Source organism: Hylobates moloch, unplaced genomic scaffold (assembly GCF_009828535.3).
Source record: "Hylobates moloch isolate HMO894 unplaced genomic scaffold, HMol_V3 SCAFFOLD_2, whole genome shotgun sequence".
NCBI lineage: Eukaryota > Metazoa > Chordata > Mammalia > Primates > Hylobatidae > Hylobates > Hylobates moloch.
In genome coordinates this window covers 23,350,131-23,376,017 of record NW_026652277.1, presented here as the reverse complement: position 1 = coordinate 23,376,017, position 25,887 = coordinate 23,350,131, and the positions used below count along the sequence as shown (strand labels likewise).

The following is a 25,887-nucleotide window of genomic DNA, read 5'->3' as shown; positions in this document are numbered from 1 at the left end:
GAACACTTGCTCCATTGCCTTCGTTAACTGAAATCCACCTCTACTCTGAAGGTCACTGCTTTCCCACAGCCCTAGCCATGGGAGACTGCGCATGAAGATCCCAGCACTGTTCTGGGGTCCAAAGGTAGAGGTGGCATTATTTCTCTGCCTTCATGTAAAAATGCCCACCTTTTAATGCTCATGCCATCCTACTCTTCCTAGGACACATACTCCTTCTTGAGGTTCATTTCTGAGGTCTTAACTCTTTGTTTATTAATTACATTTGGCTCCCATTCCTCTTCTCTCCCAAGTCTTGCCATATTGTTCATTGTTAATGTGGATGGCCATCCAGCACATCATCGCCAATGACATACACCTCTAGCCCTTTTCAGCCATCTATTAGCATGGCCACATCATGGATCTATGGGTCACATTTGTGCCTCTGAAGTCTTCAGCTCAAATTTTTTACTCTCTGACCTAACTTGCTCTTCTAGGTCATTTATGACCTCCCATTATAATCTAAAGTAATTCCTTGCCAGCTTTCTCAATTTTTTTGCACCCAGGACTTTTGCAGTGACTATTTGGGGAACTCCAACCCTAGACCTATAACAATATACATTTTCTCCAGTCTCATACCCACATAAATGAGCTTCTGGAACTGCAGTTTGGAACCATTTCAAACCCACTATCTTCAATTCCAGCTGTGCCCCCTCTCTTAACACCAGGAAAGCTTTTCACTTATTATTGGCCACTCCCCAGTCATTTCAGAACAACTGTATTCTCTCCACATCTTCCAACCACTCTACTCTTTCATCCCCTCCACTTCAGTAGACCCACTGTTCTCTTGCTACTTGGCGAAAATTGAATCTATCTGATATGACTTTCCTCAGATTTTCTCCTTCCCTTTATAAGTTATAGCTTCTCTTGCTCCCATCCTTGCCTTGTGTCCTCTAATCTGTCAGTCAGTGAGCTACAGTCCATAGCCATTCTTCCCACTTGTGCTCCTGACCTTATCTTTTATGTCAATTTCAGGGCCCTGAACCCTCGGCCATCTTCAATTTACTCTTTGTTCCCCAGAGGACAAAGTATATTTCCTATCATGACTTATTCCAGTGTCGGTTTTTTTTCACTCTTAAGCACTCCTCTATGCTCTAGAACTGCATGAACCAATTTGGTATCCACTAACCATGTGTGGCTTTTTAATTTAAATTTATAAAAATTAAATAAAATTAAAATTCAGTTACTCAGTTGTACTAGTCACTTTGAATTTTTTTAAATATATTTTTAATTGTTATGGGTACATAATAGTTGTATATACTTATGGGATACCTGTGACATTTTGATACAGGCATACGATGTGTAATAATCACATCAGAGTAATTAGGGTATCCATCACCATGATTTCTTTGTGTAAGGAACATTCTAATTTTACTCTTTTAGTTTTTCAAGTAAAAAATTAATGTTGACTGTAGTTCCTTGTTGTGCTACCAAATACTAGACCTTACTCATTCTAACTATATTTTTGCACTAATTAACCATCCCACTTTGCCCCTCCCTGCTACCCTTTCCAGCCTCTGGTAACCACCATTCTATCTGCATGAATTCAATCGTTTCAATTTTTAGTTTGCGCATATGAGTGAGAACATAGAATATTTGTCTTTCTGTGCCTGGCTTATTTCACTTAACATAACTTCCTCCAGGACAATCTGTACTAATCCGTTCTCACACTGCTGCAAAGAACTGTCTGACACTGGGTAATTTACAAAGGAAAGAGGTTTAATTGACTCATAGTTCTACATGGCTGGGGAGGCCTCAGGAAACTTATAATCATGGTTGAAGGGGAAGCAGGCGCATCTTACGTGGCAGCAGGCGAGAGACAGCATGAGAGTGCAGTAAAAACTACCATTTATAAAACCATCAGATCTCATGAGAACTTATTTACTATCATGAGAACAGCATGAAAGGAACTGCCCCCATAATCTACACTTCCCACCAGGTCTATGCAACACCTGGGGATTACAATTCAGGATGAGATTTGGGTGGGGACACAAAGCCAAACCATATCACCGTCCGTGTTGTTATAAATGACAGGATCTCATTTTTTTTGTAGCTGAATAATATTCCATTGTGTATATGTGTCACATTTTATCCATTTAGCCATTTTTTTTCTCTTTTTGTGTGAGACAGGGTCTCTTATATTCTGTCACCCAGGCTGGAATGCAGTGGCATGAACGTGGCTCACTGCAGCCTTGACCTTCTGAACTCAAGCAGCCCTCCCATCTCAGTCTCCAGAGTAACTGGGACTACAAGTGCATAACACCACAACTGGCTAAATTTTTTAATTTTTTGTGAAGATGGGGTCTTTCCATGTTGCCCAGGCTGGTCTCGGACTCCTGGGCTGAAGCCATGCTCCTGCCTTGGCCTCCCAAAGTGCTGGGATTATAGATGTGAGCCACTTCACTCAGCCAATTTAGCATTTTTTTAAAGTGCCCATGGCCATAGGTGGCAAGTGTCTATTGTGCTAGATACACAGACATAAAACATTTCTATCACTGAGGAAAGTTCTTGTGGCCAGCAGCACTGCTCCCCTTACTGAAAATCTTGCACCTGCTGAAAGGGCCAACATTTCTTGTGTCTTTAGATCATTGCACCTTGAGATGTAATGCCTGTCACTAGATCATAGAATTCAATCTGGCCTCCTAGATGTGTCATTATGTGGGAATCCACTTCCTGAAACAACTTTTGGTATTGTTGCAAACAAACATTGAATTCCTTCACATCAATATTTATCTTCATGTGGTAAATAATGTACATTTCAAGCAGCAATAGGTGTACTGTTAAGATATCCATGTATTTTTTCTCCAGTGAAGGACTAGGAAGATGCACTGACAGGAGATAAAACATTCTGCCTTCAAGGAGAGCCTTTTGATCCCATCATCCCAGTTTTTTCAACTATCTATATAACCAAAAATTAAATGGTCATCATAGGTAAAGCAGTGACCTTACCTTCAAACTTATTACAGATTCTCCTTAGATTTTTTTTCAATTATTTAAAAGAATTTACAACATACTTCCTAATTATCATTGTTGAAACATTTTAGCATATCCAGATAATGAAATTGTCATGCAGCAGAGAGAATACTTGGATATTCAATGACAACATAATTATAGGAAAAGTTCAACAGACATTGCAATAAGAAAGTAAAAAAGTGAATTTTTTTTTTCAATTCTCAATATCCCCTTAGATGAGGCCTTTGCTGTGTGGTTTGATTATTTCATTTAAGTTGAATTCTTAGAAGATCAGGAATAGCAACACTGAAATATAAGGCACATTCCAAACCCACATTCAAGGTTGTGGTCATTGCTGATCATTTTGAACACACTCTGTAAATATGAGCACTGAAGTGGGAGATGGGAGACTCCAGCTCTGCCCTCAGCTTGCTGTGACCGAACAGTTAGCATTATTCAGCTATTGGGCCTCAGTCTCACTATGTGTGAAGCAATAGAATTGCAGCAGATTCTCTTCAAGCATCCTGTGCATTCTCAAAGCAATGATGTTGCTGGGTTGAAGGTTGGGAAGGGCATTCTTTATTTTTCTTTTTTCTTTTCTTTTTTTTTTTTTTTGAGATGGAGTCTAGCTCTGTTGCCCAGGCGGGAGTGCAGTAGCACGATCTGCGCTCACTGCAAGCTCCGCACCCTGGGTTCATGCCATTCTCCTGCCTCAGACTCCCGAGTAGCTGGAACTACAGGCGCCCGCCACCATGCCCAGCTAATTTTTTTGTATTTTTAGTAGAGATGGGGTTTCACCTTGTTCTCCAGGATGGTCTCGATCTCCATATGCAATCAATGCTTTCTTAATTTTATGTAAGGAGCAAAGTAAACCCAACAATGAGTTCATCTCCCTGCAAGATAGCCACCACTTAATTCTTGGTGCCTGGAAATTCTCAGGTCTTCATCACTTGCAGTTGGAGAAATACGAATGGGTGCAATGAATCTACAAGAAAAATTGGTAGAAATGGGAAGGGAAGGGTGTAGGAAGTGTAGATTGCAGAAGAAGAGCAGTCACAGTCTAGTGCGACCCCACTAAGACCAATGGGCATCACCTACTGTCTTCAAATAAGTGATGTTTCCTTTTATCAGCACATGCTTTTCTTCCATCACCTTGGTTTGTCATTTGTACAAACTGTTGTATTCTGGCACCTTTCCAGCATAAAATACTCTTAAAAGATTACAAATATACAAACATTATTTGTAAATGCAATTTCAAGAATATTTAGTTGTTTTAATGCCTCTTCCAAGAGTACATGCAGAAGTTCAGATATACTCAAAAGTTGCATTTTGGATGTTTGAAGTAAGAAGGGTAGATGTGAAATGCTGCTTTGGTTTACTATTTTTTTTCAGTATTATGGTGATAAATGAATGGAGAAAAGGACACACTCCAAGGTGGAGAAAAGAGTATTTTTCTTCTGCAATATGAAACTTTTAATTGTTTTAAATATGTGACTTGGTCAACTTAGAACCAAGCCATCTCAAAGTAAAATAAAAAGAAATGAAAATTGATGATGCAATGGTTCAGTGCCTAAAAAATTTAAGGTTATTACAAGTAGAGTATAAAAACCTTTCTAATCTAAGTAGTTGAAACTTCTGCGGTGTGTGTGTTCATGTGTTTAGTTGAAATATCATTGTGCAGAATATTTTCTTTGAAGACAAAAATAAAGATTAATTTTAGTGTGCTTTATAGATAGATGCATTCTTTAAAGAGCTAGACATTAATTTAAGGAATAGCTATACACAGACTGCACCCATCAACACCACACACTTCAATTTTCTGTTCTCCAAATAAAAATAAAGAAAACTGTTTTGCTTTAAAATGATTCTGAGTTAACGCCCTAAAGCAAATCTAGCTTTCTAAGCAAATCGATGAATCCATACATTTAGGTGGCCCCTGTATTTTGCTAGCCTCTGAGAAGAGTCCAAGACCCAAAGAGGAAAAGATGACATTTCTACCTTAAGTTATCACATGTACATAGATATCAAAAAGCAAAATGTATAAACTACTAGATATCTATTAATACTACATTGATTTAGATAAATTACACTGCATACTATATCACTGTTCAAAAGAATAAGATGATCTGTAGGAATAAATATATTCTTAAATTTAAAAATGTATAACTGTATACTAATATTCTCCTTGGTAAATATACCAATAAATTACTATGATATAGTATATATACATGTATATGTATATGTGTGTGTGTGTTTATGATGTAAAACTGATGCTAAGAGCCATCACTGGAGAGGGGAATAAAAATAAGGGAAAGTCTCATTTCCTATGTATTTTTATGCTATACTTTTTTCTATGTCCATATATTACTTTTATTATCAGAATGTTATATGTTTTTAAATAAACTTCATCAGGGACTCTCTGAGACAGACATGGCAGCCCAACCTATAGGACTCATTCCTTCCCTCCCCTACTTTCCCACTGAGACAAGGTGACTCTACAGCAGAATAAACTCCATGACTGCTGTAAGCCAGGGCACGATGGCAGCATATACACGAGGACTGGGAAGTTCTCTGGAAGATGTGTGTGTGTGTGTGTGTGTGTGTGTGTGTAAGCAGAAAGGGGCATGGCGAGAAGTGAGTGATGAGCCTACCTGCCAATTCGAGACAATGGTCTTGTTCTGGAGGGAGAGCCTGACAATAAAGCCAGTGCAATGAACTGAATGTCTGTGTCTTCCTAAAATGTATATATTGAAATTCTGACCCCAATGTGATGGTATTAGGAGGTGAGGCCTTTGGGAGGTGAATAGTTTATGGTGGTGGAGCCCTCATGAATGGCATTATAAAAGGGACCCCAAAGAGCTCTCTCGCTCCCTATCTGCCTTGTGAGAATACAATGAGAACTCAGCAGTTTGCAACAGGAAGAGAGCCTTCACCAGCACCCAACCATGCTGGTACCCTGACCTCAGACATCTATCCTCCAGGACTATGAGAAATGCATTTCTTTTATTAAAGGCACCCAGTCTATGGTACTTTGTTATGGCAGCCCAAACTAAGAGAGCCAGCCATAAAGCATCCCCCCCTTTCCTTTCCACAACCTCGTTAACGTGGGATAGGACAAGCCCAGAAAAGGTAAAGTCAAGTCCTGCGCCTCAGTCTCAGGTTGGAACTCAGAGAAAGTTTCAAATCAAAGCGTAATTTACAAAATGTTAGTTTATCAAACAAAATATGGTGAGGAGTTCTATGTATTCACAAGATATGCAGATAGAGCAGGAAAAACTACCAACGTTACTATTCAGTATGAAGGAGGTTTCCATCTAAACTGATTTTGGAAGGCCAGGGATCATGTGTGAGCAGAAGTGAAATTCCTGAGCTGTATTCTCTTTTTTTATCCCTAAGATAACAATAACAGTGTTATTATACCATAACAAAAGCAGATCATTTACATCTTTGCTTACCCTGCTGCCTGGATCTGAAAGGAGGAACCCAGGGCAGCCTGGAGTTCAGAGAAGGAAAGAGTTAAGGGGCTCAGGGAAGTACCGTTTACTATCCAGTACCCAGGTATTTAAGTATTTTCACATCAGACATGGCCAGACTTCTGCATGCCAGCTGACTCTCAAATCTATGAGTGAGCATTCTGCAGTTGGAGCTCATGAAATTTTCCCGTGACCTGCTTGTACCTAGTCTATTACACGTAACGCATAGAAAATAATCATATTCTGGCTATGGATTTCCCCTCTCCAAGTGCTTCTGCTACAGTCACCATCCATGTGCTTATACTAAATGTTCTTTGTTATCATATTTCACCCAATATTCCTTCTACCCAAGGAACTCACTTCATATTAAAAATAAATGTGACAATGGGCTCACTGTTCTAAAATTTATGAATCTTACCATGTTTTCCAAACGCCTTATACAATGCTGGATGGTCCACTGAAAACTCACTTGTGCATCTGCTGAAAGATAACACCCAGTGATATTGGGGGCAGTCCTACATGATGGTGCCAACTCCCTGAAGATTAAATAGGAGCATCTGGGAATCAAAGATGTGACGTGGGAGTGGCTTCTTTTATGATTATATCTAATTATTCACTTGAAAACATTTTGCTCACCATTCCCACATATTTGACCTCTGCTGGGTTAAGCACCTAATTTCCCAGTGCAGGGCTACTTCCACCAAAGACACAACAATGGTTTCACTGAACTAAAAGTTGAGTTGGCCACTTGAGGCCACTTTGGGGTTCTCATGTTACTGAACTGATAGACAAAGAAGAGGTTTACTGCCCTAGCTTGGGTGATGGACCTTGATTATCAAGCAGAAATGGAGTTACTGGGGCATATCAAGGATAGGAAGGATTATTTATAATTCACAGAGTTCCCTAGGGTGTCTCCTACAATCTCTATGTCCAATAAAAAGGATAAATGGAAAACCATACAACTCAATACGGGCAAAACCAGGAAGGACATGGGCACTTAGGGAGAAGACTTGGGTCAGTCTACTAGACATGGAACCCTTACCACTGAGTTGCTGACTGAGAGCAAATTGATCCATACAATTGGTAGTGAACAAAGGAAACTATAAATACCAACTGTGTTTTTATGACCTGTTGCAGGACTGAGGACTATCATAATAGCTGCACATATTTTTCTCCTTGCTTTGTACAAATATATTTGTATGTATTAACCAATTTTGTATTTTCTCTCCTCTGTTCTTCATTCTGTTTTTGTGAGGTTGTGGTTAACTGTAATTTAATTTGGGGTTATAGGATAGCAAGATAGGTTTATGATTGAACGAGAGAAAAGAATGATCATCAGGGATGGATACAGCTTTTGATGGGATTTGGGTCTTTTCTTTGGGAAGAGGGGAAGTCTGTTTTATTTGTATGAGGCAGAGTTGCAAAATGTTGGGTGGGAATACATTGTTGCCAATGTGGGCATCTGGAAGATTTTCTAAGCATACAAATTTGTTTATGAATACTGAGTAGTCGAAAGTTTAGACTGTGAGAGATAACTGGTTTGGCTGTCTTAACTCCTAATTCATTCCTTTTTTCTATGTGAATATATTAGAAAGCTAAAAACTTTATTTCCCAGACTTGCTGCTAGGATTCTACATGTAAACTTGGTTCTGCCACTTAGATGCATTTTGCGTGAGCTGTTTTAAAGGCAGAAGGGAGGAATGCACCATCTCTCTGCAACTGTATGGACCCACAAGAAAGCTCTAATGGGTGAGAACGTTTGCAGTAGGCAAACTTTATAATCCACTGTCTTGTCACCAGTTCCATGGATATGGGTGCTGGCCCCAGTTCTGGTAGTAGTAACGGCAGCAACTGCCTAATCCTGGAGTCACATCAACAACGGTTAAAATTGAAGTCAAAGTTCCAACAGAATAAAACCTGTCTTCTACATGTATAATTATTTTATTGACAACTTACTTCTATATTGAATCCTTTCATGTTTGGAAAACCTAGAGCACTTTCTATTTCCTAGATTGAAGCCCAGCTGATACATGCACATGAAACACTTGTACATGTGCTCACTGGAACACTGTAATAACTTCAAAAGAACAATTACTTACCTGCCTAGCAATAGAGGAATGGCTGAATACATTATGGTGCATTCGTACTATGGGATGCCACAGTTCAAACAAGTAAAGTAAAACTATGCATACTGACATGAAAAATCTCCAAAGTGTATTGGTCAGTTTATAAGAAACGATGTTATATAATCATTTAAGCCACACTAAACTATTTATTAAAAATATTGCATATACCTATACAATTGGGTATATAGGCCATGTATCATCATATGTTTGCAAAGATGTATACCAAATTTATAACAGTAATACCTTCTTTGGAAAGCACAGGCATTGCAGGTGGTGATAAAAGACTTTAGGTGTATGTAGAGGGATTAAACTTTTACAATTAGAATATATTCCTGTATTACTTGATGATTAAAAAGAAATACATACTTTAGTAAGAATTTATTATGGTTTTGAAGAGTAAAGCAATAATATACATTTTAAAATAAAAGTGTATAAGATTTTTTAAAAATAACCTGGAGCTACTTAAGTAAAATCTAGGAAGAGATTGGAGAAAGAGGGATGTAAAACATGTTAACTCTTTTTTTTTCTTGAGATGGAGTCTCGCTCTGTCACCCAGGCTGGAATGCAATAGTGTGATGTCAGCTCACTGCAACCTCCGCCTCCCGGGTTCAACCGATTCTCCTGCCTCAGCCTCCTGAATAGCTGGGATTACAGGTGCACACCACTACACCTGGCTAATTTTTGTATTTTTAGTAGAAACAGGGTTTCACCATGTTGGTCAGGCTGGTCTCGAACTCCTCCCTTCATGATCCTCCTCTTTGGCCTCCCAAAGTTTTTAGCTTATTTGGGAAGGAGTGGGAGACAGCATGAGGTGAGTAAGTAGATATTATTTTGTTCTTTAGAATGGCAGAGGAATGTGAGTTCAAATATATTGTTACTGTAAAGATAACCAGGAAAAGAATAGAAATTGGACATGTAACTTTCAAATCACTAGAAAGTATCAAAGGAAACTTTGATAAGACAGCAAGGGAGCAAAAGAAGCTAGAATACTGCATTTCATCTGCTTTTAAGAAAAACAAAAAGAAGTTAGAATACATAGCAAAGAGATAATTTTCCAGGAAAATATATACTCAAGAACACAGCAGATATGCATAGCATAATAACCAAGAAAGAAACCAAAAATGTTAAAAAATCATGAGGAAAAGAAAAGAAAGACAATAGACCCTCAGGGTTTAGGAGCAATGTCTCTCTATTCATCAAAGGTTTAATTAAAGCCTATGTTATCTGTGCAATTATAGAAAACAGAGAAATTGGAATGTTCTCCAGTTAATTTTATAAGGTTACCACTACCTTAAAGTTAAAAACAAGAACATAATAGATGTGAACAAATAAAGACAAATATTGTTTATAAATATAGTTGTAAAAATCCTACTAAAACATTATCACATTAAACCCAAAGCTATGTAAACCCCAGAGATGAATGATTTCCAAGAATTCATGAATGAGTCAACTTTAAGAAATCTATGTATTTAATTAATCAACTGGGTTAAATAAGAAAAGTCATATAAATGTCTTGATAATTGTCACAATGATATTTGATCAAATTCAATATCCAATTCATAGGGAAAAAAATATTAGCAAGCTAAGGAATAAAAGGATACTTTTGTACTCTGATAAAGATTTTGTATTAAAAATAAATAGTAGGCCAGGCGTGGTGGCTCACGCCTGTAATCCCAGCACTTTGGGAGGCCGAGGTGGGCGGATCACAAGGTCAGGAGATCGAGACCATCCTGGCTAACATGGTGAAACCCCGTCTCTACTAAAAATACAAAAAACTAGCCAGGCATAGTGGTGGGCACCTGTAGTCCCAGCTACTCGGGAGGCTGAGGCAGAAGAATGGCGTGAACCCGGGAGGCGGAGCTTGCAGTGAGCAGATATGGCACCACTGCACTCCAGCCTGGGTGACAGAGCAAGACTCCATCTCAAAAAAATAAATAAATAAATAAAATTAAAAAATAAATAGTAAATATCAGAGCTAACAAGAAACCATGACTGGCATTCCTACTGGAGCCCAGATTAAGACAAGGATAACAGCTTTTAAGACTAATTGCCATTATCTGATCATTATACATTATTATATATCAAAACATGACTATGTACCCCATAAACATGTACAATTATTGTCAATTAAAAACTAGATTTTAAAAAACTATGTATTACATTATACTGGAATTACTAGAAATAAGAAAAGAAATAAGGTACAAACTTGCAAAATGAAGAGATAAAACTAAAATTATTTGCAGATATATAATTTAGTACTAAGAAATACAAGAGCAAGAACTAAAGATATAGCAGAACTAATGAAAGGTCAGAAGTAGGCTGAGTGCCAAAGGTACAAAATAAACCTATGAGCGTCAATTGGTTTTTCATGTGACAGCAAATGGAAAAAAGATCCATTTGCAACAATAAAAATATTATAAAATACCTAAGAGGGAAATGTACAAGTCCTGTATGGAAGAAACAACACTGGAAAGTATTTTGTAAAGTCTTGAATAGAGGCATATATTAGATATTCCTAGAAGGGAAAATTTAATCTTGAAAACATTCAATTTTCTCTCCAATTTAATCCTAAAAACATTAAATTCTCTCTCAAATTAGTCTATAAATTAACTTTCAACACTTAATTGCTTCCTGTTTTAAAAATTATTTTTGAAGCAATCACATAGTTATAGAAAAGTTGAATAATCAATGATCGGTATTTTTTCTGAATTATTTGAGGGTTAATTGCTTTCCTGTTTCCCCATCATCTAAACTTTTAATGTATATTTCTTCAGAGAAGGATGGTCTACATACTGGCGGTACAATTATTATGACTGAGAAATTAACATGGATATATTACTACCATCTAATCATCAAATCCAATATTCAAGTTTCACCACTTGTCTCAATAATATTTTATAGCTGCTGGGTGTGGTGGCTCATGTCTATAACCCCAGCACTTTGGGAGGCTGAGGCAGGGAGATCGCTGGAGCCCAGGAGTTTGAGACCAGCCTGGGCAATGTGGTGAAACCCCATCACTGCAAAACAAACAAAAATTAGCCAGGTGTGGTGGTGGTGCATCCCTGTAGTCCCAGCTACTCGAGAGGCTGAGGCAGGAGGATCACCTGAGCCCAGGAGGTAGAGGCTGCGGTGAGCCAAGATCGCATCACTGCACTCCAGCCTGGGCAACAGAGTGAGACCCTGACTCAAAAAACAAAATTATAGCAAAAACATTCAGCTCAGAATGCATGGCATTTCATTATAGTATCTCCTTATTCTCCTTCAGTCTTTAACAGTTCCTTAGTTTTCCCATGACTTCATGATCTCGATCCTTTTGAAGACTATTGGCCAGTTGTTTTGTAGAGTGTTCTCTACACTGGGCTTGTCTGATACTTCCTTAGGACTGAATTGAAATAATGCATCTTTGGTAGGAATATCATAGACCTGATGTCATGTTTTGACTTTCTCCACTGGGGCATCCCCGCTTTGTGGAAGCTCTCCATGTCCTACTCAACCTTTAACATGCAATACCAAGCAATAGCTATGCGGTGGTTCCCTCTTCCCCTTATTTGGGCTCTGACACTCTACTCCAGACTTCCCCTCCACGTAAACACTTCCTTAGCCTGCTCTGTCTCTGATGTGCCCTGGCAGGAGTCCATAAATGTAATGTAATCTCAACCATAACTCCAAACAAAATCTTTTCAGAACTGTAAAAAAAAAATGCTAAAAATTCTACTTGAAGAACAACTTGAGATCTACCAAAATATGTTTGAAAAAAGATTGAAAAGACCTACTTTATCGTATATTGCACCATACTGTAAAACCACAGAAATTAAAACAGTTTTCATCTGACTCAGGAATTGACAAATCCATGAAAAAAAAACAGAACATAAAGAAGCAGATTGAGGAAGATCATCATATTTATAGTCAGCAAAGAAATAATAAGTTAGCTAAACATTATTGAACTAACTTATTTAATTAAGTGATTTGGAAAAATGCATTAATGAGCATTCTATATTATAATTCACACAAGTTTTAAGTGTAAAAAACTAAAATTATAAAGTAATATTGATTCACAATATTAAAATTCCAGGCTGGGAAATACCTTGATGGATATAGCAAAAGGAAAATGAAAAGATCAATAAATTAGAATATCTATATTCTGTACAGTAATAAAACAAAGATAGTTCCAGTTTACCACAATTTTTCATATGTAAAAATGAAGGCTCTGGAAAGATGATTTTGAAGATCATTTCAAGCTCTAAAATGATATTCTCCATATTTTATGCATAGGATTGTATTTAAATTGTATCCGTATCTGTGTCAGATCTTTCATATAATTAAGTTAAAAAAAGGTAAAATCCACAATTAGTTTTACACCAACCTAATATTTGAAAGCAAGATTTCTATTTCATTTCTTTCACGTGCCTTTTACATAGTTATTCAAGCTGTGGTCATTGTTGCGAGTTGAACTGTGTCTTCCAAAAAGCTTGGTTGAAGTCCTAAGTCCAGTACTGAAGTGTTTTGGGTTTTGAATTATTTTTTCAGATTTTGTAATATTTGCATATACATAATAATATATTTTGAGGATGAAACCCAAGTCTAAACAAAAAAATTATTTATGTTTCATGTACACCTTATACACATAGCCTGAAGGTAATTTCATGCACTATTTTAAATAATTTTGTGCATAAAACAAAAATATGTGTACAAAGCAAAGCTGTCACTATCTCAGTCACCCAATGTGGACAATCTGTGGTTGTTTGACATCACCATCATCCTGATTGTTAATTTATATGTCATAGAAAAGCAATCATTTTCTTACACTTCTTCACACAGTGAAAAACATGACATACAATCAACGCAGTAAAAAAAAATGTACTCAAGGTAGCTAAGCAGCAGAGTAGCATCATCAGAATATCTGCATCAGGCAACAATAGACAGCAACAGGCATTTAGTCTCCACCTATAATACTGTGTTGTGATTAAGATGTTACTGTACACTGTATTTTTTAAGTAAAATAAAAACATCACGAGAAGTTGAGGGACCAGAAAGTGGGTCTTCTAGGGATGAAGAGGCATTCTACTGTGGCGTTTTAAAATGTTCCCTCCATAGTCATCTGCCTCCTTAACAAGGGTTTTTGTCTTGGAAATTACTCTTTGATTTTATAAACTGGTGTGATTTCTTGTCCTGTTATGAATACATGCTGCTCTAGTCCTTCAACAAGCCCATTATACATTTTCACCATGTCGTCTATAGGCACTTTTGCTTCAGAGTTATCATCATCTTCATCATCACTATTATCACTGTCACCCTGATTCAAAACAATTTTGGCTATTTCACCATTGTTCAATAAATGAACACCTGGAGCCTCATTATGGATGTTAAAAGCTTCTTCAATATCCACTTCTCCCAGCTTACTAACGGACTCTGAAGATATAGTTTTTGCATCTGTAAGGAGGTCATACTGTCATTTTTCTTCCTCATTTAACATAAATAATTATCTTGCTTATCATCATCACTTAACATAGTTGCAGGACAGAGCTTATTCCAGGTATGCACAACTTTGTCTTTAGTCATTGTGTTCCAAGTATGGGCAACCACATACATGGCATTCTTCATGCTAAGCTCCTTTTGAAAGCCTTCTATCATCCACGCCTCTGTTCACTGCTGCTAGCATGCTTCTCAAGAAGGTGTTTTTACATTTATTTCTCATTGATCTAAGAATACCCTGGTCACATGACTGAATTAACAAAGTAACATTTGGGGTAAAGTACATGGCATAAACATTATTTTTTATGAGAATTTCAGCTGAAGGATGAGCAGAACCGTTGTCAAGAAATAACAAAATCTTTCAGTCACCATCTGGTCTAGCTTCCCTGCGGTGAGCATGTATCACTGGCACAAAATGTTGGTGAAACCAATCAGAAAAGATGTTCCTAGTGACCCATGCCTTTTGTTAGCATAATAGGCTGGTAAGAAAGTCACTAATTCATGGCTTGAAAGGAGCGAGGATGCAAGCGTTCCTCTATTACAGCAAATTTACATTTATGTGTGCTTGCTGCATTAGTACATTCTAGAACAGTTATTCTGTCCTTGGCACCCTTAATTCTGTAAGGGCTGTTTAATTGCCTGTAGTATCTTTCTGGGGTAGTAACACAAAAACAGTGATGTTTCATTAGCATTATAGACTTATTCTGGCATCAAATTTTCATCAATGATGACTCTGGCAAATTCATCAATGAATTTCTCTGTTGCTTTGTGACCAGTAGATGCTCTATAACCACAAATCTTTAGAAATTTAATGCTCTGTCTTTTCTTAAATTTCTACTGCCACCCTGTGGAATATTTATAATTCCCTTCAATTTTTAGTTCATCATGATAGATCTTTGCTTGTTTTATGATCAGCAAACCATTAAGTGCTGTGTATTCACTGTGATGCTGATGGATCCTCCCTTTCAATACACAATCAAAATCTTCACTTTTAGTTTTATGCAGTGTTTTTCTATTTTTCATTAACGTCCATTCATCACTTTCAGCATAGAACTGCAATCGTTTATCTTTCTGTTTCCTCAGGTCATTTATGGTCATCTTTTTTCCCTTGGGAGCCCTGAATAAAATGTGTGTCATGTGCCTGCATTTTAACTGCAACTCGTCACATGAGGTCTAGTGTGCAATGTAATTTTCCACTTGTGGTGTCACGTCAGCACTCAAAAAGTTTCAAATTTTGGAGCATTTTGGATTTTGATTTTTCATATTAGGGATATTCAATCTGTACTGTGAATATGACCTTTTTTGGAAACAGAGTCTTTGCAGATGTAATCAAGTGAAGAGGAGTTTTTACTAAATCAGGGTGGGCTATACATCAATGACTGCCATCCTTCTAAGAAGAGAAAGATCTAAAGCTACAAAGGCACAGGGAGAAGGCTATGTGAAGATGGAGGCAGACATTGGAGTGATGAGGCCACAAGTCAAGGATTGCTGGGAGCTATCAGAAGCTGAGAAGAGGGGCAAGGAAGGATTCTTCCCTGGAGCCTTCAGAGGGAGCATAGTCTTGATGACACCTTAATTTCAGACTTCTAGCCTCCAGAACTATAAGACTAAACATTTTGGTTGTCTTAAGCCACATGGTTGTTGGTACTTTGTTACGGCAGCTCTGGGAACCTAACACTGTCACCTAAGGTAGTGTTATTTCATTTCCATAGGTAGTCAGACAGAGAACCATGTTTACCCATTAATGTTTTGAGTGATGAAACTCAACAATTGCCTATTCCCAAATACATTCTCTGCAATTATCAGATATAAAAAGTATTGGCTCCCCTTCTTTTTATTAGAAATAAGACTCAACAGACTTGCAGCACCACTATTTTCCAACTGTTTCCCTCATCCTTTAGAAAGCATCTCACTCAGCATCTATAATCAGGACTCCATCTCAAACTCAGTAAAAGCCAGTCCCAGCCTAATGCCAGCATCTCCTGTTTTCTCCAGCTTCAATTGCTCTCCTGGATATGTGACCCTGAAGTAGTTTTCTCACTTGACCAGGTGAAAAGTGCTAACTGTGGGTTATGCTATAACTTCCAAGGTTTGCTGTGTTTGCACATACTCATTTGAATTATAACCTGCTTTAAAGGAAGCTGTAATATTTTTAGATGCAATCACTAAAGCCAAGAAAGAATTGGTATTTGTGTTCAGGAGATTATATATTCATATGCTTTTTATAAGTCTGACATCATGTCATTAGATCTATCTTTAATTCTTTTTCAATGTGCTATTATTTTAAATGCAGGTCTATTTTATTATTTCTTTTTATTCCGTATTCCACTTGCCAGTGATTCTTCTAAAAATATATCACATTTTACTACAATTTTCCACAAGAGAAAGAATATTACTTTACCCCACAATGGATTAACTCCCAGACAATTGGATTACCGTTAATTTTATGTCATCGTCAGTGAAGTAAAACTCTTATTGAATTTTATTCATTATATATTATGGTAAAGTAGCTACTAATGAAGATATTTGAAATGAGTATTTATATCCAGAGATTTATTATAATTACCTAACCCTAGAAAAAAGAACAAGAAGAGTTTCACTCACAAATTGCAAAATGACAGTCCGTGAGCTGAAGAGAACTTACCAATGTGTTTGTTAGGCATGCAGAATGGTTTTATTTTTATCTATTAATTGATTTGAGACAGAGTCTCCTTCTTTTTCCGAGGCTGGAGTGCAGCAGTGTGATCTTGGCTCACTGCACCTTCATCCTTTGAGTTCAAGTGATTCTCCTGCCTCAGCCTCCCGAGTAGCTGGGACTACAGGTGCTTGCCACCATGCCTCGCTAATTTTTGTATTTTTAGTAGAAATGGGGTTTCACCACGTTGGCCAGGCTGACCTGAACTGCTGACCTCAAGTGATCGACTCACCTCGGCCTCCCAAAGTGCTGGGATTATAGGTGTGAGCCACAGTGCCCAGCCACAGAATGGTTTTAAAACAGAATGTGAAATAGTTTCAATATTTAAAAGTTAGGAGATTTTACCAAAACAAACTATTATTTCTGTCTTTTGGGAAACATTCAGAAAAGACTATTCTGGACCCACATTCCTGCATGGTAGCAGTTGGCTAGAGTTGGGTAGGAGCAGCACCCTTTGGAATGAGGCCTTTGCTCTCCCGTTCACCACAGTCCCCGCCATTCGCTACTGTCCGGCCCAGCACACCTCATCTACTTATGTTACCTGTCTCACTCCTACAGGCATTGGAGTTGGAGACCATTAGTATAGTGGACTATAAAGTCATTTCATTTTACATCCCTCTCTGTAAAGTATCTTCATATATTTTTGCTTAGTCCATTATAATGTTTTTAAAATATCAAGGAGGGAAAGGAAAAGATAGAGACAGAATGCAATTGAGAGACAAGAAGAGAGTACAGATTGCAGACTCTTCTTAGAAACCATCTTAATGCATTGTGTGGCAGTATCCAAGAGGGAGAGACTGATGGAAGCAGAATTCTCCAGCCTCCTCCCAACTGAGAGGTCAAGTAATTTGTCTCAGGTAACACAGCTAGCTGCATAGTCCTGCTTGTGAACAAATGTACAGGCTTCTATTTTCTGCAGTGTGATGGACTAGGGAAACTAAACCACTTTCCTACTGAAAACAACCACAATTGTTCAGTAAGATAATGACTATAGTAATAGTAGTAATAGCAACTAATAGTTATGTAGCAGTTATTTTGGGCTAGGTACACAACTCTTAAAATCTATGGGATTCATACAGGTAAAGAAATCGAGGCATAGGGCATTCAAGTAATATAACACCATGGCTGAATTATGGGTTTGAGTTTGCAGTTAGACTTAGGAGACCCAAATAGCCTTTAATCAAATATTCTGTTTACTTAGAATCATAGAAGGATCCCAGGCAGCAGATACATCAGGTGCAGCATTTTTTTCTCATTGACTGACCCGGCATGAGGCCAACTACACAATTCTCCCACCCGCTTACCCACATGGGGCTGCCAGAGACAACAGGCAAGGTGTGTAGGTCACCTTGACACACAGAAGCCACAGGCTCCATATTTCACCAATTTTTTAAACCCCTCTAGTTATGAGGATTCACGTGCTGTATGCTAGCTAACACCTCCCATGATGCAAGTGTTGACTATCATACAACAAACAAGTAGACACTACCTTCCCTGTTCATCTGAGCTCCACTGTTTTCTGCAGGCCTTCATCAACCCAAGCCTGATGTAACTCTTTACTCACAGGTAACTTGTCCAAATGCCAAGGTGCCAAACCCTGGCCACCGTTGCTTCCATTTTGTAGGCCGTGCAAGGTCAAGGACTAAGAGACCAAACCTGGAACCTGCCTAAGGTAACAAGAGAGACTAATAGGAGCCCTTACAGGAAGCCAGGACCCTAGAGAGATACACAGTCAGGGTAAAGGTGAAGTAGAAAGAAACTTGCCCTGCAGAAGGGAACAGAAAAGAAACATGGTTGTATCAATCTTGCTTCTGAGTAAAAGGAGAAAAAAATTCTTCTTATAATTCCTAACTGCAAGCCCACTAATAAAGGTTGGTGGCTCTCATTGACACTGCTGGACAGCAATAGTAAGTGCGTCAGGATGCCTGTGACTCAAGGTAGTGTCCTAACATCATTGTATTGTGCAGGACAAAGGTAAAGATAATGACTAATTTTATCTTATCTATTTATTTATTTACTGAGACAAGGTCCCGCTCTATCGCCGGAGTGCAGTGACGCGATCTCTGCTCACAGCAACCTCTGTCTCCCGAGGCTCAAGCAATTCTGACTCAGCCTTCCAAGTAGCTGGGATTACAGGCACACACGACCACACCTGGCTAATTTTTGTATTTTTAGTAGAGATGGGGTTTCACCGTGTTGGCCAGGCTGGTCTCAAATTCCTGACCTCAGGTAATCTGCCTGCCTCAGCCTCCCAAAGTGCTGGGATTACAGGCGTGAGCCATGGTGCTTGGCTGATAATGACTAATTTTAGACTTTATTAAATATAGTATATTTCTAGAGTAACCATAATAAGTAGAACATTTTATTTCCACAGTAGTAATGCAAAGGAAGGCAAGAGAGAAAAAGGAAAAACCAAGAGTTCTTACAAATAGAAAGCACAAAACAAGATGGCAGGTATAAGCCCAAATATATCAAAAGTTATAGTAAAAGTGGACTGCACTCCACACTTAGACACAAAGATTATTGGGCTAGATTAACAAAAATCCAGTCACATTATATGTGTAAGAACATTATAAAAAGGAGTCACTAAAATATTTTAAAAGGGAAATTGTATACCAGGCAAATAATCAAAGAAAAACTGGCATTCATTTCTTTCTTTCTCCTTCTCTTTCCTTCCTCTCTTCTTCTATCACTTCCTTGTCTTTAAGGAAGTTGCCCCACTGAGGTTGGAGGGGGGAGAATCAAATGTGGTAAAATCTTGACAGTTTGGGGATCTGGGTGAAGGAGATATTAGAGCATTTGTATTCCTTATAAAACTTTTTTGTAAGCTTGAAATTATACTACTCTAAAATAGAGCTGGGTGGGAAAGTGGATATAATTACTGCATTCATATAAAAAAGAAAAAAGTGTTTAACGTAGAAAACATTACTAGAGTTTTATAAAGTCCCTTACTAAATATGGGGAAGAAATGATTAAATTCAGCCTAACAGAACCTCAAAATAAAGAGAAAATTGATAGAACTGTAAGTATAAATTGACAGATCCACCCTTGTAGTGACACATTTTAAATCTCTGTCTGTCATTTATGGATCTGGCAAAGAAAAAACCCAGAAATGATAAAATATTAAAGCAATACAATTAACAAGCTTGATTTAATGAACATAAATCAAGTAAAGTATTGCCAGCACTAATTGGATAATACATGTTAATTTCAAGCAAAGAAAAAACATTAATAAGCACCAATCACATATTGGGACATAAATTTTCAACACATTTCAGAGAATACATATCACACAGACCACATTCTCTGACCAAAATGTAATTAAGTTAGAATGAATAGCAAAAACATAGGAAACCTAGAAATTAGAAAAATCCCAATTCAACAAAACTCACAACTCAAATAAGCAAACTAAAATGTATAAATATTTAGAACTGAATGATAATAGGCTGGGTGTGGTGGCTCATGCCTGTAATCCCAGCACTTTGGGATGTCAAGGTGGGCACATCACTTGAGGTCAGGAATTTGAGACCAGCCTGGCCAACATGGTGAAACCCCATCTCTACTAAAAATACAAAAATTAGCCAGGTGTGGTGGTGCGCACCTGTAGTCCCAGCTACTCAGGAGGCTGAGGCAGGAGAATCACTTGAACCCTAGAGGCAGGGGTTGCAGTGAGGTGAGATGGTGCCACTGCACTCCAGCCTGGGTGAAAGAAGGAGACTGTGTTGGAGAGGAGAGAGGGGAGGAGAGGGAAGGGGATGATAATACTTTAATGATCCCCATCATTTAGTTGAGGAAGTCATAGAACAACCCCAACCTACCACTACTTCTTTCATTTTATTTCCATAGTTTTTGAGGTACAGGCGGTTTTTGGCTACATGGATAAATTATTTAGTGGTGATTTCTGAGATTTTGGTTCACCCATCACTTGAGCAGTGTACACCGTACCCAATATCAAGCCTACCATTACTTCTACTTATTAAATTTCCACTTATTTGTCAATTTTTTGAATTTTCTTCTGATTTCAATTTCTTCTGTTATTGATTTCTGGTTTCATTTCCTCAAAGTCAGAGAACATACTTTGTATGATTTTATGCCTTTGAAGTTTACTGAGGTATGTCTTATATCCTAATGTATTGTTTATCCTGGAGAAAGTTCCATCTGCATTTGAAAAGAATGTATATTTTGATTATTTGGGATGGAGTATCCTATAGATGTCTGCCTTATCTACTTGGCTTACAGTGTTGTTCAAGTCTTCTATTTCCTTCTTAACCTACTGCGGTGTTCTGTTCATTATTAAAAGTGGGGTCCCCAACTGTTATTTTTATATTATGTTTCTCCCTTCAATGCACTCAGTTTTTGTTTAATGCATTTTGTGCGCTGTTGTTAGATACATGTATGTTTTCAATTCTTGTAACTTTCTGATGAACTGACTTCTTTATCATTATAAACTGTCCATCTTTGTCTCTAGCAACAATTTGTCTATGTTAGTAGAGCTACTGTAGCTCTCTTTGGGTTACTGCTTGCATAGCATAGCTTTTTTCCTCCTTTTACCTTTAAACTATGTGTTTCTTTTAATATAAATCATTTTTCTTTGTAGACAGCATATCCTTGGATTATATGTTTTAAATCCATTCTGCCAATGTCTGCCTTTTAAGTGTTTCATTTATTGTCAGTATAATTATTGATAATGTATAATTTGTCTACTCTTTTGCCTTTTTACTCTACATTTTTTATATATTTTTTCTTCTTTTGTACCTCCATTACTTTCTTCTTTTGTTTTACATTTACATTTTCTAGTATGACATTTTAATTGCTTGTTTATTTTACTATATGTTTTCAGTTATTTTCTTAGTGATTACTCTGAGGATTGTAATTAACATATTAACTTAAAATAATCTAGTTCTTGGACAAAAGGGAACTCTTACACACTATTGGTGGGAATATAAATTAGCACAGTCATTAGGGAAAGCAAAATAGAAATTCCTTAAAAAATTTAAACTAGAACTCATTACTGTGATTCAGCAATGTTTCAACTGTATATATATATATCCAAAGGAAATAAAATCAGTATGTTGAAGAGACATCAGCACTCCCATGTTTATTGCAGTAAACCCCCATGTTTATCCACAGTGGCCAAGATATGAAACCAATCTGAGTGTTCATTAAAAGATGAATAAATTTTTAAAATGTGGTGTATATATACACAAATGGAATACTACTCAACCATAAAAAGGAGTGAAATCCTGTCATTTGTGATAACATGGATGAATCTAGAAGACATTGTGTTAAGCGAAATAAGCTAGGCACAGAAAGACAAATACCATCTGATCTCATTCATATGTGGAATCTAAGAAAAGTTGATCCCATAGAAGTTGAGAAAGTAGTGATTGCCAGAGGATGTAGATGGGAGGGGGGCAGGAAAGGATGTGGAGATGTTGGCCAATGGGTACAAAATTAGTTAGGTATGAGGAATAAGTTCCGCTGTTCTATTGCCCAGTAGGATGACTATAGTTAATAATAATGTATTATATATTTCAAAATCACTAGAAAAGAGGATTTTGAATGTTCTTATCACAAAGAAATGATCAATGTTTAAGGTGATGGGCATGCTAATCGCCCTGATTCAATCATTACACAATGTATGCATGTATCAAAACATCACATTTTATCCCACAAGTATGTACAATTACTATGGGTCAGTCAAAAATAAAAGTTTAAAAAATCTAGTTCAGATTAATACCAACTTAATTTTCAAAGTATACAAAAACTTTTCTTGTATACACTTCTATTTCTTCCCCTTCTTTTGTGCTATTGTCAAACAAATTACATTTTTATACACTGTAAGTTCTTCAATACCTTCATAATTATTGTTTTATATAGTTGTCTTTTTAAATCATGTTAAGTGTAGAGAAGAGGTACAAACAAAAGTACATTGATATTGGCCAGGTACAGTAACTCACGCCTGTAATTCCAGCACTTTGGGAGGCTGAGGCAAGCAGGTCACTCGAGGCCAGGAGTTCCAGACCAGCCTAGCCAACATGGCGAAATCCTGTTTCTACTAAAAATACAAAAAATTGCTGGGCATGGTGGTGCTTGCCTGTCGTCTTAGCTACTTGAGAGGCTGAGCCATAAGAATTGCTGGACCCCAGGAGGTAGAGGTTGCAGTGAGCTGAGTCCATGCCACTGCACTCCAGCATGGGTGACAGAGCAAGACTATGTCTCAAAAAAAACAAAACAAAAAACAAAAGCACATTGTTATTACCTTTTATACTTTATATGCCTTATATACTTTACATATGTAGTTACCTTTATTGGTGTTATTTCTTCATATGGATTTGAATTTGTCTAGCGTTTTTTTCTTTTCATTTCAGCCTGAGTTTGTATTTTTTGAGGGAAAGTATAGTAGTGATTAATTCTCTCATTTGTTTCTAAAAAATCTCAATTTCTGCTTACTTTTTGAAGGATGGTGTTTCTTGATATAGACTTACTGGTTGTCAATTTTGTTTTGAGACGGAATCTAGCTCTGTCACCCAGGCTGGAGTACAGTGACGCAATGTCAGCTCACTGCAACCTCCGCCTCCTGGGTTCGAGCAATTCTCTAGCCTGAGCCTCCCAAGTAGCTGCAATTACAGGCGCCAGCCACCATGCCCAGCTGATTTTTGTATTTTTAGTAGAGACAGTGTTCCACTGTGTTGGCCAGGCTGGTCTCGAACTCCTGACCTCGTGAACCACCTGCCTCAGCTTCTCAAAGTGCTGGGATTACAAGCATGAGCTACTGTGCCCAGCCAACATTTTTTTTCTTTCAGCACTTGAATGTCATTCTACTGCCATCTGGCTTACATGATTTATGATAAAAAAAAAGTCAACTATTAATGTTATTGGGGATCCATTATATGTGCTGAGTCAGTTTTCTCTTGCTGCTTTTAAGATTATCTGTCTTTGACTTTCAACTCTGAAGTGCCTAGGTTTTGACCTCTGGATTTGTCCTGCTTGGTATTTGTTAAGTCTCTTACATGTATAGATGAATGTTTTTCATTAAATTTGGAAGTTTCCTGCCATTATTTTGTAAAATATTCTTTCTACTTTCCTGCCCTTTCTCCTCTCCTGAAACACTGATTCTGAATTATGCATATGATTGAATTCTGAAACTTTTTTGACTTTATTCTTTTTATTTTCTGTTCCTCAGACTAGAAAATTTCAAGTGACTAAGTTCACTGATAGTTTTCTTTTTATCAGCTCAAATTTTCCGCTGAAATACTCTAAAATCTTCTTACTTTTCAACACAACAATTTCTATTTTCTTATAATTTGTATCTTCTATTACACTTTATCTTAGCCAAAAGTCTGAGAAAGCAATTATTTTTATTGATATTCTCTAATTGGTGAGACATCATTCTCATTCTTTCCCTGAATTCTTCAAACATTATTAACTCTTTGAACATATTTACAATATCTAAAGTCTTTGTACCGTATATCTAACATCTAGGCTTCCTCAGTGACAGTTTCTATTGATTGCTTTTCTTTCCTTGTGTATAAACCATACTTATCTGTTTCTATTTTATAATTTTTGCTGAAAATTAGACGTTTCAAATGATAACATGTAGCAATCCTGGAAATCAGATCACCCCTCATTCTGTATGGGTTTGTCATTGTTGCAGGTCATTGCTGTTGCTCTTTGTGTTTGTTTAGCAACTTTCCTGGACTAATTCTGTAAAGCCTTTATTCTTTTTGTGTGCAGCCCTGAAGTCTCTGCTGAGTATGATAATGATTGAACAGAGATTCCTTAAATTCCTTGAACCAGCAAGCCTCCCAGCCTTTGCCAAGGAGCTCTGGGTATGAGCTACAACATGCCTTTTATGCTGCATCTGTATACAAATCTGCCTTAGACTTCACTTTCTATTTGCACAGAGCCTCAAAGTAAACCAGATGTGAGAGATTAAAGTTTTCCTGGGTCTTTCCTGAGCTTGTGCACAGCCCTGCACAGGCATGTAGTCTTCTAGATTCCCAGGAATAGGCAAGAGCTTTCCAAGTTGCCCTGTGGATAACTTATTCCCATGTTTTTTTTCTTTTCAGTCTTTTGGTCAGTCTCCTGTGTATCCCAACTTGTATCCCCATCTCAGGTTGTTGTGATGTCAAACAATCTTGACACTTATTGTTTTTGATAAACACCCTGAGGATAGGCAAAAGCAAGATCTGAGTTAGGTCAAGTAGAGACAAATTCTGAAAGTGGAGCTTTTCTCAGAACAGCCAGACAGGTCAAATAGTAACAATTTTCTGGGGATGGAGCTTTTAGAGCAGCTCCAAACTTGTTCTCCCCTTCTCCCCAGTAGCTGCTAGGCTGCTGTGTTTTACAGTTACCATGGTTATAAGACTGTTAGCTTTCATAGCTTCTGCAGAGCAAGTGGGAAGAGGATGGAGCAAGTTATAATGTCCCAAAGCTCACTGTTTTTACTGATATTACACCTTTTTTCTTTGAATAGATATGCCCTTGGATTGTTGTAAACCTTTGGTTAATTTTCAGAGTTTTGAAAAAGTTTATTTTTCTCCACTTGTTAACGTTCTTACTGCTTTTACATAGAAATGGATTTTTTGGAGGTCCTTCGTCTGCCTTCCCAGATGTGCTTCTGCCATTTATTTTTAATTTGGCTTTCTACCTTATTGATTTATAGGAGTTTCTATTTAACATTTTGATTGATTCTAGATACAAATCATTGGTAAATATATGCTTTGTGACTATCTTCTCCCAGTTTGTGTCTTGCTTTTTCACTCTATGAGGATCTAATCTTGTATTTCAGTGCTCAGCTGAATAATTTTATCATGAAGAGAAGGATTAAACACCTGGGTTCACTTGCCAGGTAGTCAAGAGTATCTATTGATTGCAGTAGAAAAGGCTGCAAGGTGGGAATTCATGATCATTGGGCTATGCAGTATAAGCAAAATTGTTTATATCATGTTATTCTAGCTATGTTTTGTGACTTGACGATTTTCAATTATTGTTTTAAAAGCTATGTTGTATTCAATAGTAATAGAGATACTATGTTTTGCTGAAGATTTAGATAATTTCCAATTGTTCATGCTAAGAAACAATGCTAGAATACCTTTGCAGATTTGTTACTAGATTTATTGTATTTCTG

General features: G+C 37.4%; 1 pseudogene; it reads right to left on the bottom strand.

Annotated features, from left to right (window-relative positions):
• LOC116474777 (RNA-binding motif protein, X chromosome-like) overlaps window positions 1-15,157 on the bottom strand; it is a 46,378-nt pseudogene extending 31,221 nt beyond the window's left edge.
• Window positions 15,158-25,887: the final 10,730 nt, after the last annotated feature.